Source organism: Punica granatum, chromosome 4 (genome assembly GCF_007655135.1).
Source record: "Punica granatum isolate Tunisia-2019 chromosome 4, ASM765513v2, whole genome shotgun sequence".
Taxonomy (NCBI): Eukaryota; Viridiplantae; Streptophyta; class Magnoliopsida; order Myrtales; family Lythraceae; genus Punica; species Punica granatum.
In genome coordinates this window covers 28,520,065-28,532,499 of record NC_045130.1, presented here as the reverse complement: position 1 = coordinate 28,532,499, position 12,435 = coordinate 28,520,065, and the positions used below count along the sequence as shown (strand labels likewise).

Here is a 12,435-nt window from a genome sequence, read left to right as displayed (position 1 = left end):
TCTGACTGCGCGCAGGCCCTGCCAAGCCCATCCTTCCTCGGTATTTTCACCTCCTGCTCACGGTACCGTCACCATCACCACTTGCCAACTGACTCTCACCCACCTCCGGACTCCCTTAGCTCGAACTCTCTCTCACTCCCTCAATTGAACTCTCTCTCTCTCACTCCCCCAGCTTTCTCGAGCTGAAACATAGAGACCCCCCCCCGGCGCCTCTCTCTCGGGACAGAACTCTGAGCTCCAACCGGAAAAAAAAAAAAATCTCTCGAACGTCCGTTCTCCCTGACCCTCGGACAGACTCCCACAGCTCACACTGAACAACCCGCAGCTCGTTGGCCTCCTCTCCTCTCCTCCCAGCTCCACACACACACCCTCAGCTCGCACCCCATAGACCCCGAGCCAAACCATACGTTTTTTTCTTTTCCCCGGCTTACTCGGGTCTTCCCTCTCACGCCATTCTCTTGCCCGTGAATGAGTCATCTCGCGACCTCAAGGCCACCCACAACAGACCACCAGGAGCCTTAAGAGCGCGGAGCCGCCACACCTCCTCGCGGAACCTCCCTCACTCTCTCCGTTTCTTTTTCCGGTTTCTTTTACTCTCACCAGATTTGTAGTGTTTTTTCCGGTTAACACAGATAACCGGCCGCTAGGAATCGGTCTCGACTACCTCCAGCGACCCTCGGAGAGCCCAAAGCTCCTTCGCCAGCTGGGAGAAGCAGCTCGAGCAGCCCGGACCAGCCTTCTCCCCTCCTAGGCGTTGTTCTTCACCAGTTGGGTCGGCCAAACCCGATCGGGTACCCGACCGCCCGAAGTTCCGACCCGACTTCCAGACTATTTTCTCCCGAACTAGGTATAAATCCCGACTTGGTGGCATGTTTAGGGCTTCATTTTTTAATATTAATACTTGCTTGGATGGTGATGACATGAAATGAGTGTTGGTGGACCGTGTGGATAAGCGGGATCATTTCGAACCCGGTTTTATAAACTTTTCAATCTGTTTCAGTTCAGTCCTTGCAATAATTTTCGCTTTCTTCGACTTAGCCCTAAACTTTCAGACCCGTTTCAATCAAGCCCCGAGCCAATTTTAAAATTCTCTGCTCAGTCACAGAATTTTCAAATGATTCAAATCAGTCCAAGGAACTTTTTTATTTGTTTCAATTTAGTCCCTGTGACTTTTTTTACTTTCTCAGATCAGTCCAAAACTTTCAAATCCGTTTCAAACAAGTCCTGGGACATTTTCAGTATTTTTTGCTCAGTCCCGAATTTTCCTGAGGATTTAAATCAGTCCAAGAAACTTGTCAATCTGTTTCAGTTCAGTCCCTGTGACCCTTTTTGCCTTTGCAGATCAGTCCAGGGAGCTTTTCACCGTTTTCAGTCCAGTCCAGTCCTTGATGTTCTTAACAAATCCAGAATGGTCCCCGATCGAATTTGACATTTTCGAAGCAATCCCTGACTTTTTGAGCTGTTCCAAATCAGTCCCTGGAACTTTAACCGAATTTTTAAATCAGCCTTGTTCTTTTGAAATTGTTCAATTCAGTCCTTGGACACTTTTTAAAAGATATCTAACCCTTTTTACTTGGATTCCCGACCAACAACGTGCATGTTCTCGTTTAAAATATTTTTATCTCGTTTATTATGCGTATATAAAATAACAACACGTGTTTTTTTTTGTGCCTTTTCTCTTCCATGAGTCAGTGTCATTTTATCGATTTCATTAAAATATTGTGCTCGTGCATGCATGCATGTTTACATGCGTTATGATCGTGGTTGATATATGATTGCATACAATCATATTATTCATGTGATATTTGATCGAGTGATAAATCGTAAGTCAAAATGCTTCAGTTTTAAATAATGTGCATGTATTTGTGTATCGACGACCACCTCGAGTCCATGAGGGTCCAAGAGTGCATCGGCCATCAGGACTGGGCATTCTCTACCTTCATGGACCTGCCTTGGTTTTCGTGTCACAAATTGCTTCATAAACCCATAGTACCCAAGGTATAAGACAATAATCATTAAAAGAATTTCACATACGGGAAATGAACGTGTAACTTGGCTAAATAAATCGCTCGGCCTTAAATAAAGTGCATGAATTGACAAATTACAGGTAATCAAGAAAATGCATTATTCAACTGATTGTGCACTCAAAAAACCCAAGTAGCCGCACCAGGTTTCTGTGTTGGAGTTTTGCCACTACCTCGACCTCGTTCTTAAATTCTGTAGTACCTTGGGCTGAGATCCTAAACAATCTATTCACCTGCCACATCTTGTCCATCTTGAAGCCGGCCCTAAATCAATTGTTTGTCAAACCAAATGATTTGAAGGCCATTAATACGAAAAATTTCACTATAGCTCCATTGTTTATTCGGAAACATCACGGTAAATTACACTTTTACTGTACCTTGTATACCACTCCAAACCCGCCTTCACCTAATTTGTTATCTGCAGAGAAATTGTTCGTGGCAGCTTGTATTGAAGCGAAATCGAATTGCATGGCTTCAGCAGCTTTGATATCTTTTGCAACTATCAAATCAAACATCAATAATATTATTAGCCTCCACAGGGACAAAGCATTAGATGATATTGTGGTTGATATATAAAACATGATGTCCTAATATGCTTTACCGTTCTTGTATTGTTTGAATACATGTCTCTTCACAGTCACAGTAATGGCAGCAATGATGATGGCAACAATTACCCCTGTTGATAACTTCCGTTTGCCTGCGAGAGAAGCCTGTGTTACGGGACAAGACTCATGACCCGCAAAACTCCAAAGGAATTGGGTTATATTAGAAAAATTTCGATGGAATCAACATGATTACCCCAACAATAATTTTGGAAACAAGGCTGTCATGAGTTCTCTCCACTGATGGTGGGTCGAAAGAATGGTTAAGGCCCAATATGGTGGAGTTCAATGAATCCAAAAGCCATCTTATATAGTTCCCTAACATGAAGCAGGAAACACCTAATCCTTTACTGGTGGTGCCGATTCCATCAGTGCGACAGCAGTTTCATTATAGAACGATTTGTTGTCATATGCTATGTTACAGCTTGAAACAACAGATATCGCCCATTGTTTCTTCCTTTAGGAAGCCACCCGACTGCTTTTTGGAGGCACATTTTGCAATCATCATCCGTCAAGTCAGGTGTGCACCGAGCAAGCGAGTACAGTGGATATGACTCCGTGAAGCTGGTCTTGTTCACCGCGAATCTCTTACTTGCCAATCCACTTGTGGCCTTTGGGAACAGGGCATCAAGCGTCACGTTCAGCAATTTGTTGAAGCTGGTGGCGGTGGCATCCGAGATGTTCACGTCATACTTCCAGGCATATGTTTCATACCTCATGGTGGAGAAGATCGGTTCGTACTTGTAAGTCAAAATGCACAAGTCATACCATATGGTGGATTCTTTATACCCGGGGCAGCTCAGGAGGATCCCTTCACTTGCGTTGGAGATGGATGCAGGCTTTGCACTCAGCCGAGCTCAGATCTCGGCGGCAGAGGAAGAGCCCGTACACCTGCTCTGTTGTGCCCTGCCCTGCCTTGGCGGTGGCAAACCCAGCGAGGTAGTCGACCGTGTTTTTGGAATTCAGAGTAGAGAGCAGGTTGTCGACGTTCTTGTAAAGGCTTGGGCTCATCTCCAAATCAAAAGCTCGAGCTAATAGATTGTGGTACCTAATATCTTATAAACCCATTAAATTCTTCTTAATTTTTCCGTGTGGGATTTTTTACTCTTAACACCCGTCCTCACGTGGTAACGTCTGGCTTTGACATTCACCTACACATGCCACGTGGACTAGAACAATCCGCCCTTAAGAAATAATTACGAGCCGGGACTAGACTTCCATGCTCGGGAAGAGGGGGAGACAACAATTGACAATGAGGCCACGCTTGGGCCGGACTAATATGAGGCGGGTTTTTTTTTCTCCGCACTCAGATTCAAAGAGACCATGAGTTCCACACTCGGGCCAAATACGGGCGCACTTCGACTGCCTATTAACAAAGAGACTTTTCAAATGGCGTGATGTAAATCCACATACATGCGCGCGAAAACATAACCCACTTTGATACCATGTAAAATATCTATTAGACCTATATGTGATTGAGCCCATCTCTAACCCAAAAGCTCGAACTAATAGATTGTGGTATCTAATCTCTTATAAATCTATTAAATTTTTCTTAATTTTTTCGTGTGCCGATTTTTTACTGTTAACATATAGCAGCCGAAGGAAATGTTTCTGGGCCACTCTTGAGCTTCAGACATGCGAGAAATGTTGAGCAGCAAGCAGAGGAGGAGGAAGATGGAGGAAGCGATTGAAACGGAGACATTATTGAAGGGAGATGAAGATGAAGCCATGGGAAAGTTTGGTTTGTGTTCAGTGAATTAAATATAAATAAATAAATAAATAAATATATATATATATATATGTAATGAAAGAAATTAGACAAGGTGGAGGTGAAAGGATGGCTAGAGACTTCTGACCGAGTCTATGGGATATAAATATAAATATGCATACATATATATATATAATTAATGGTAGCCATTTCATTCCACGTCGGAAAGATCTGTGGTGCAATCAGTCAATTAACGTTGAAAACTGTCTTCTGCATGTTGCAAGGGGTAAGATGCGGTAAAAAAAAGTGATTGCACTTAAACGCAAACAAGCATTCATGAGAAAACAGGAAGTCTCCCACAGAAATCACAATCTCAAAGTCTCCTCACGCCATTTTGTACTCTGATGTTTGCCAGACGACTAAAATTGGTCTTAATTAATTGACAGACTAAAAAGAAAAACCAAACTTTTCCTCTGTATTTGTTTGTCCAATCTAAAGGCATTCTTCAACCCTAATAAGAAAGAAAGAAAAAATATTAATTGCTGGCAGCAAGTTGCCCAGGGAAGTCAGGGAAGACGTGAGAGGGGAAGCATGCCCTAACTTCTTCGTGGTCGTGACAAATTCACCGGGGAAAAAAATAAAAATAAAATTAAAATAAGCATGGAACTTCTTCGGGGCAAAACCAAAATCTTCCAGTGTTTCATAGATGGCACACTCAGACCTGGACTTATTGAATTTACGGATACTAGAACATATATATGCATTTAATAATAGGATATTACTTTTTTTTTGGTTGGATTTACGGATACTAACACATATGCCTTTCTCTCATTTTTAGTCTCTTTGGTTGCAAGTTGTCGACTCCCTCCGGCTACTTTGATCTGGTTGGGATGGCTCTGTGAAGGGCTTCTACGCTTAGCTATTGACCCAAAACCCCTTACTACCCATGGCTCCCCAGGCACTGCAAAGAAGTACAATTTGATATGGATTATGGGATAGGCTGAGGATCCTCCATTCCATTTTTGACTAGAGTTCATATATAACTGTTGGAGGAGGTCAAGATTATGGTGAAGGATATGACCACTTCAATTCAATTGTACTCATCTTCTGTTTTTGACACACATATCTTCCACTGTAGCTGCCCCGACGGACTCGCCGTAATACTTGTGTCAGTGTTATCAGAACCGAACCGGGTGGTTCGACTAGTCGGATCGAAAACCGAACCTATGTCCAGTCTAATTAGCTTAAAAATCGAAAATGCATAAATAGATCGGTGAACCCAAAAAATCGAGTAGTTTTTAAACAAATCCATCCGAACCGGTCGGTTGCATGGTTTCATGATTTTTTAAAGGAAATCCCCCGAAATCCAAAAATGAGCAGAGCAAAATCGATTGATGATTCTGAAGGTTGAAACCCTCTTCTTCTTCTTCACTCTTCAGTTTAGTCATCGACTCATTAGTGACTTCAGTTCGAGGCCAAACTTCCTCTTCTCCTTTGAGCATCGCAAATTTACAATGGGTTCAAGCTTGCTCTTCTCATTCTGTCTCTTCTCGGCTTCTCCCCATCAAGTTGGTTTGCCTCCTCCTCCTCCTACTTCAATATCACCTGCAGCAATTCACGCCTAGAGGACAGGCCAAAGTCTAGACGCAGCAGAGTGATGACCCAGGAGCGAATTCCTCACCGACAAGGGGACAGGAGACGGCCATCTCGAGGCACATTAGCTCCTGAAACGGCAGGGGCCAGAGTTCAGACGCAGTAGAGCTTCCTCTTGCTCTTCTCCTTCGAGGCACAGTTCGAGCTTCCTCTTCCTCTTCTCCTTTGCTTGCAGTGACTGGACTAAATTTAATTTTAATTGTGGTAACTATTTGCTTGCGGTGATCTCTTAGTTCCCAAGAGATCAAAATATTTAAGTTTCTTTTGACAGAAGTAGCGTTTATATCAGAAAGAATCCTAGGCTTCATTTATTGTCTTCTGCCTACAAGGTTCGCAACCAGCGTCCTAGTCCAAGGAGAGACCAAAAATTTATCGGTTAACTGAGGTTAAAAGCAGGTAAATACCTTTAACTGGGTCTTCTGCTGAATACCACTCACTCCAAGGGCAATCATCATCTCTGTGTGATCTGGTATGGTTTTCAGCTATAGGACTTCCAAATTCTGAAACTTCATCATCGATTTGTTGAGTAGAATCATCATCATCATTCGCCAGGGTACTAGAGCATTTGCGATGACAAGTTTAATGCATCTGCTCATTACAAACTTGGAAAAGCCTTAATTTAGTTGCATTGCTATTTGACTGATTAGTGCTATAATTGGGAAGATGAAAAAGAAAGAATTTTGACTCGGGAAAATGCAAGTATTGAACTCCTTCGAGAGTGAGTTGTTTTGAATTTGTGCATTGCAATATATGCAGGGGAACATATATGTCCAGTCCTCATGGCATACCTATAGACTTGTTGGACCGCTTGGTGATCATCCGGGCACAAACCTATGGGCCTACTAAGATGATACAGGTTCTCCTTCTGCCTGTGCTTCAAGTTTCCAATAAAACACCCTTTTGCCCCTATCCAAATATATAAATATCATGCCTAGTGATTTATGCAAGTTGTTTCTTTTATTGGGAATATTATCGTGATCCATGCTCAGGTGGAGGAATGGATGATGGATGAGGAAAGCCTGGCTTACTTGGGAGAAATTGGACATAAAACATCTTTAAGGTCTTGAATTTCATCTGATATTTATGCTCGAGTTTAAATATGATTTTACTCCTCATTCGTAGTGCTTGGTTTATTCATTTTTTCCCCGTCTTTACAGGCATGCAATGCAGCTGTTGTCCCCTACTAGTGTCGTGGCCAAGATGAATGGCCGAGATAACATTTGCAAGGTAGCTTTTAGTAATTCCTCAAGACACGCAGTCGCCTGACCACTTAATTTTTCGTTCCATCCCTTGTATTCTCATGTTTGTGTTTGCGATCTATAGGCGGGCATGGAGGAAGTAACTACTCTATATTTTTCGTTCCATCCCTTGTATTCTCATGTATTCTATTTCTAATCCAATCCATTCTATCTGCTTAAGCGATTTCTTTTGACATTGGAAAATTTTCTTCAACTCTTGACCAATTGGGCATTGTCATAAATACGAGCCATTTGCAATCAGATGCAAATAAATTTTTTTTCCTTGTATTTTTTGGACACATATTAATTATTATATAATATTAATTACTATTTTCTTGTATTTTATATTATTTTCTTAAAATAATAAAATATTTATTTATTTCATAATCAAATATGTGATCTGACCCATTGAACCCCTGGTTGAATCCATAAACCCGAGAATCCATATGTCGATTGGTTCGATGTCCGGTCTGGTTCTGATAACACTGACTTGTGTTCTTGTAATTTTTTCTTGGACATTTTTCCTCTCTTGTACCGACCTTTTTTTATGGACTATATTCTCATCATCTTTCCAGGAAAACGAAATTGCATGTGAATTTGATGACTAATTCGATTTTCCACAAAATTGGGAAGAGAAAAATGCACATGTATTTGCTCAGTGAATGATCTTTAGAAGTTCGCGGGGTCAAGCCCCTTCTCTTACTTTAGATTAATGCGAGAGTAGTACTAAAAATCATAAAGATTTTGGTATTTTGGACTCTCTTTTTTCCTTCCTAAAAATGCTTCATGTGAATATATGCTTGAAGATACTAACGTGGGTTGATTCAAACAGTTCGGCGCTTGTTTTCCTTAAGTAAGATTTCAAGTTCAAATCTTGTGAATGGAGAAAATCAACGCTGAAAGAGTTTTATTCTTTAGTGGGTTAACCGGATTCAACTGAATTAGTTGAAACTCAATTGAATTTTTAAATATCTGAATTCACCCCAAAACAAAAATCTATGGTGCATGATATTTATAGTTTTGAACCTATATCTCATGCTCTCTCTTAAACGTCAAAAAATGCATCGAATTCAAAACGCGTGCCTCAATTATATTTAAGAATACTTTCGCTTATCCTTATGTCTTTCACCTATTTCCGCTTACCCTTCTATTGTTACTAAATAAAAATATTTCCTAGACCATTTACAGTTGTTCTCAATCTCAAATTTTGCCTTTGTATATATTCCATCACTCTCACAAATTAAAGCTAGTCCTTTTTTTCTTATATATTTTATGTAGTCCAGTCAAATCGGATCGGTCCACTGAGGGGTAAGGCTCCGCGATTTCTTTTGATTTAAGTAAACTTCTACTTTTCCACCAAATTTAAGATTTTTAATTACTCTTTTTATGAAAAATCTTAAATGATCCTACAACTATGTTATCATGTAGCGAATTTTTCAATTTATGTGAAAATATATTTGAAATTCAAATAAAAAAATTTATGCAACAGTAATGGTTTGGATACTCATTTTGAAAAAGGCAAAGCTGACAAAATTGATGATGCAATCACTGTAAACAAACATTTCGAAATATAAAATCTTGAAAAAAGGAAGGGCAATTTTAAACTGTTTAATATTTTTGTTCTGATTTTGACTATGCTTCGTAATATTCAATCATCATTTTGATTTCTGTTATCCTTAGTTGATAACATGAAATTGTGCGATACTAAGGTCATAAAAGAAGGTTTGTAAACACCCACTAATTTTCGAGTCCTAAATCCATCATAGACCGTGATGGAGACCTGTATATGAAGAGACGGGTTACAACCGACCCCTTACCTTCATCATAGTACTCTCCGCTTGGATCTATCTCGTGACAACTTTTAGCACCGATAAGTTGCAATCAAGCCATCGGAACTCCTCTCGTGGAATAGAAGACACAAGTACTCAATCACCCCTAACAAGGAGAAAAAGGACACTACAACAGGAAAAGAAGGGTCAAATTAGGCTCAGAATGGTTTTAGTGGGAGCACTATGAAACCGGAAGGTGTCTTTCGAACTCGGCGTCGACCAATCCTGACACGAAGTGCTTCCAAAGTTCTCCAAACGTAAATCTGTCCAACTTTTGCCAAATCCAATAACAGACAATTTGAAAAATCTTTCGAGGGCAATCATTGTCCAAAGTAATATTGACAGATTCCTCCAAGTGCTCATCATAAACACCCGGTAAACCACTCAGGCCCTTGGCATCCCTCGGCCTTGAAATTCTTCCCACAACAGAAACAAGAGTAACGGAGAACACTGTTAAATCTCATGAAAGGAATATAAAGTTACAATCGAACTATCATGGACATGGCGTGACAGTTGACACGACCGAGTCTTTGGATAGCCAGCTAGTAGCCCTATGCGTAGACTTAAAACCAATTTACAGCATTAGATTAATAATTAATTACTATAATAAGAGACATAAAATCTTGATCTGACTTTTATTGTTCGGTAGGTCAATTCAATTCGAACTAGATTAGTCGGAATCGTTAGTCTTCCTAATATAACGATGAAAAAGAAAAAAAAAGAAAGAGATAGCAGTAATTAATTAATGTAATGAGAGGATAGAAAATGTCCACATAATCTCAAAGTCTCTGTAGACCACTCCATACTCTATTTTTTGCTAGACGACTAAATATGAACATTAACCAATATTTCAACCAAAAAACAGCTGACCCCAATTGACGGAGAGAAAAATATGAGGAAACGAGCCAGAAAAAAAATTTGCCTTCATCTTTGCTTGTCCAATCGAAAGCCATACTTTTCTCCTCTTTGCTGGCTGCTTCCCTTTTCATTATTGCATGGTCCAAGGCAGTGTTATCAGAACCGAACTGGACATCGAACCGATGGAGGCATGGGTTCATGGATTTATGGATTCAACCGGGAGTTCTATGGGTCGGATCGCTTGTTTAATTATAAAATAAATAAATATTTATTATTTTAAAAAAAAATATAAAATACAATAAAATAGTAATAAATATTAGATAATAATTAATATGTGTCCAAAAAATGAAATACAAGAAAAATGGCATCACTTTTTCGATACTGATGTCCATTAAGTGGCATTAAACTAAGCCTATTCATGCTTATTCTTACTAATGTTGCAACTGCTTCATTACAATGCAACAAAAAGTGACCTTTCACTATACACACCTTGTTAATGTTGCAGTGATGCTTCTATGCAAAATGAAAGCATCATGTTATCTTCCACTGCAGAAATAGAAAGTGAAAGCATCACTGCAGAAACAGAAAGTAAAAGCATCACTGCTAAAATATATGCTAAAATGGAATTAAAAGATGCAAAAAATGCTCAAATGCAGAATGCAACCAAACACAACACTCCAAAGTAACGTCCAAAGCATTACTACATTAATTTCCAAAATAGTAGCTCTTACATCATGAATAAAAAATGTAACTCTTACATGAAGCACCCTTGTTTGCAACAAAAGAATGAGGGCATACACATCCTTAATCCAACCATCTGAAGCATGGGTGTGTTGCTGTTGCTGGCACCAACAGAATTCATTGTCTAGCTAGCAACCTATAACGATGAAAAAAGAAATGCCTCACCATTCATAGTGCAGAATTCACCGTGCATTTCATTCTCAGCAAAACCAACCATCTAAAGCATTCAATCTTCATTTTCAGCAAAAATAACCAACTAATCCCTTAGCATTCAGCAGCAGCAAGTCAAAATGCAAAATCAACCAGTAATTTGGAATCGAAAAAACTTCATTAAACAGTGATTTTCAGCAAAATCAACCAACCAATGTCTCAATTTGTCACCGCAACCGCAAGCAAAGGTTACCACAAGTAAATTAAATTTGGTCTAGTCACCGAAAGCAAAGGAGAAGAGGAAGAGGAAGCTCGAACCGTGCTCGAACTGCTGCCGTGCCGTCGTCAGTTTGGATGCTGGAGACTCTGGCCTAGACTCTGCAATCACAGAAGCTACTGCTCGAATGATGGAAGGAGAAAAGGAATCTTCTGACACTTTGGACTCTATTGCTCGAAGGAGAAGAGGAATGACTTTGGTCTGGACTCTGCAACTCAAAGAAGAAGAGGATGGAGCCAACTTTATCGCTCGAAGGAGAAGATGAAACTTGCGATGATCGAGCTCAAAGCAGGAGACGAAACTTGCGATGACTGATCACCGATGAACTGAGTTGAGAGATTTTCGATTTCAGTCGGGAACGTACAGCGAAGATGAACTGATGAAGAACAAAAGGACGAACGAAGAGAGACTAGGGTTTTTCGATTTCTGCTCGATTTCATTTCGGGTCGGGAGGGGATTTCGGTTCGGATTTCATTTAAATTTCTGAACCCATGCAACCCGCCGGTTCAAATGGATTCAATGGGTTTACCAAAAAACCGGCCGGTTTTTTGGGTTCACCGGTTTTTTATGCATTTTGGGTTTTTTAGCTAACCGGACTGGACATAGGTTCGGGTTTCGGTCCGACCGGTTCAACCGGCCGGTCCGGTCCGGTTCTGATAACAATGGTCCAAGGGTCTATTATATGATTGGTCCAAGAAAAAATGGGGGAATTGAGATACATACAGTAACTGAGAGAAGAACCTCTCAGTTACGTAAGGGCCAATCGATTTCTCGACAAACATTTGGAGTTTATTATTTGAAGCATAGTTTTCCTCTCACAAAAAAAGTCATTAACCTAATAAAAAATATAAATATAGGCACTCCAATTTAATAGAATTGATCGAATTTGAAATATCTTAATTTCTAAATGAAAGCTGCCTCTAATGGTGCCATGTTTTCTCATGGAAGGGCGGTGTCAAGTATTCTTTGTCTTAAATCGGAATATTAATTAGATATATCCACGAACTTATAAGAGACTGCAACCTATCAGCTCAAGTTTTTGACTTGAAGGTGGATCCGATCTCTTATAGACCTAATAAAATTTTTTACAAGCATTCTTTATTTTTCCCCTAGAAAATGGTTCTGTAGTGTCGGAGGATTAACGTACAAATCATCAAGGTCGATATGGTCATATTAAGAAAAATACATAAATTAAGGGGAGATGGTTGGAATTACTCAAAACACAATGGGGTCACCATTGAAGTCTTTTTTTTTTGTCCAAGAATCAATAAATGTCCATTGATCACAAAAATAGGTACAAGGAGAAAATGTCTAAGAGGGTACGTTACAGAAACAGTAAATACAGTAGGTCCACT

At 40.0% G+C, this 12,435-nt stretch overlaps 1 long non-coding RNA gene across 1 annotated transcript; it reads right to left on the bottom strand.

Moving 5' to 3' along the window:
- Positions 1–10,595: 10,595 nt before the first annotated feature.
- LOC116204622 lies at positions 10,596–11,532 on the bottom strand. Its single transcript, XR_004156377.1, has 2 exons — positions 11,122–11,532; positions 10,596–10,789 (listed from the first exon to the last, which is right to left on the bottom strand). It is a non-coding gene; the product is annotated as an uncharacterized LOC116204622 (long non-coding RNA).
- Between the last annotated feature and the right edge of the window lie 903 nt (positions 11,533–12,435).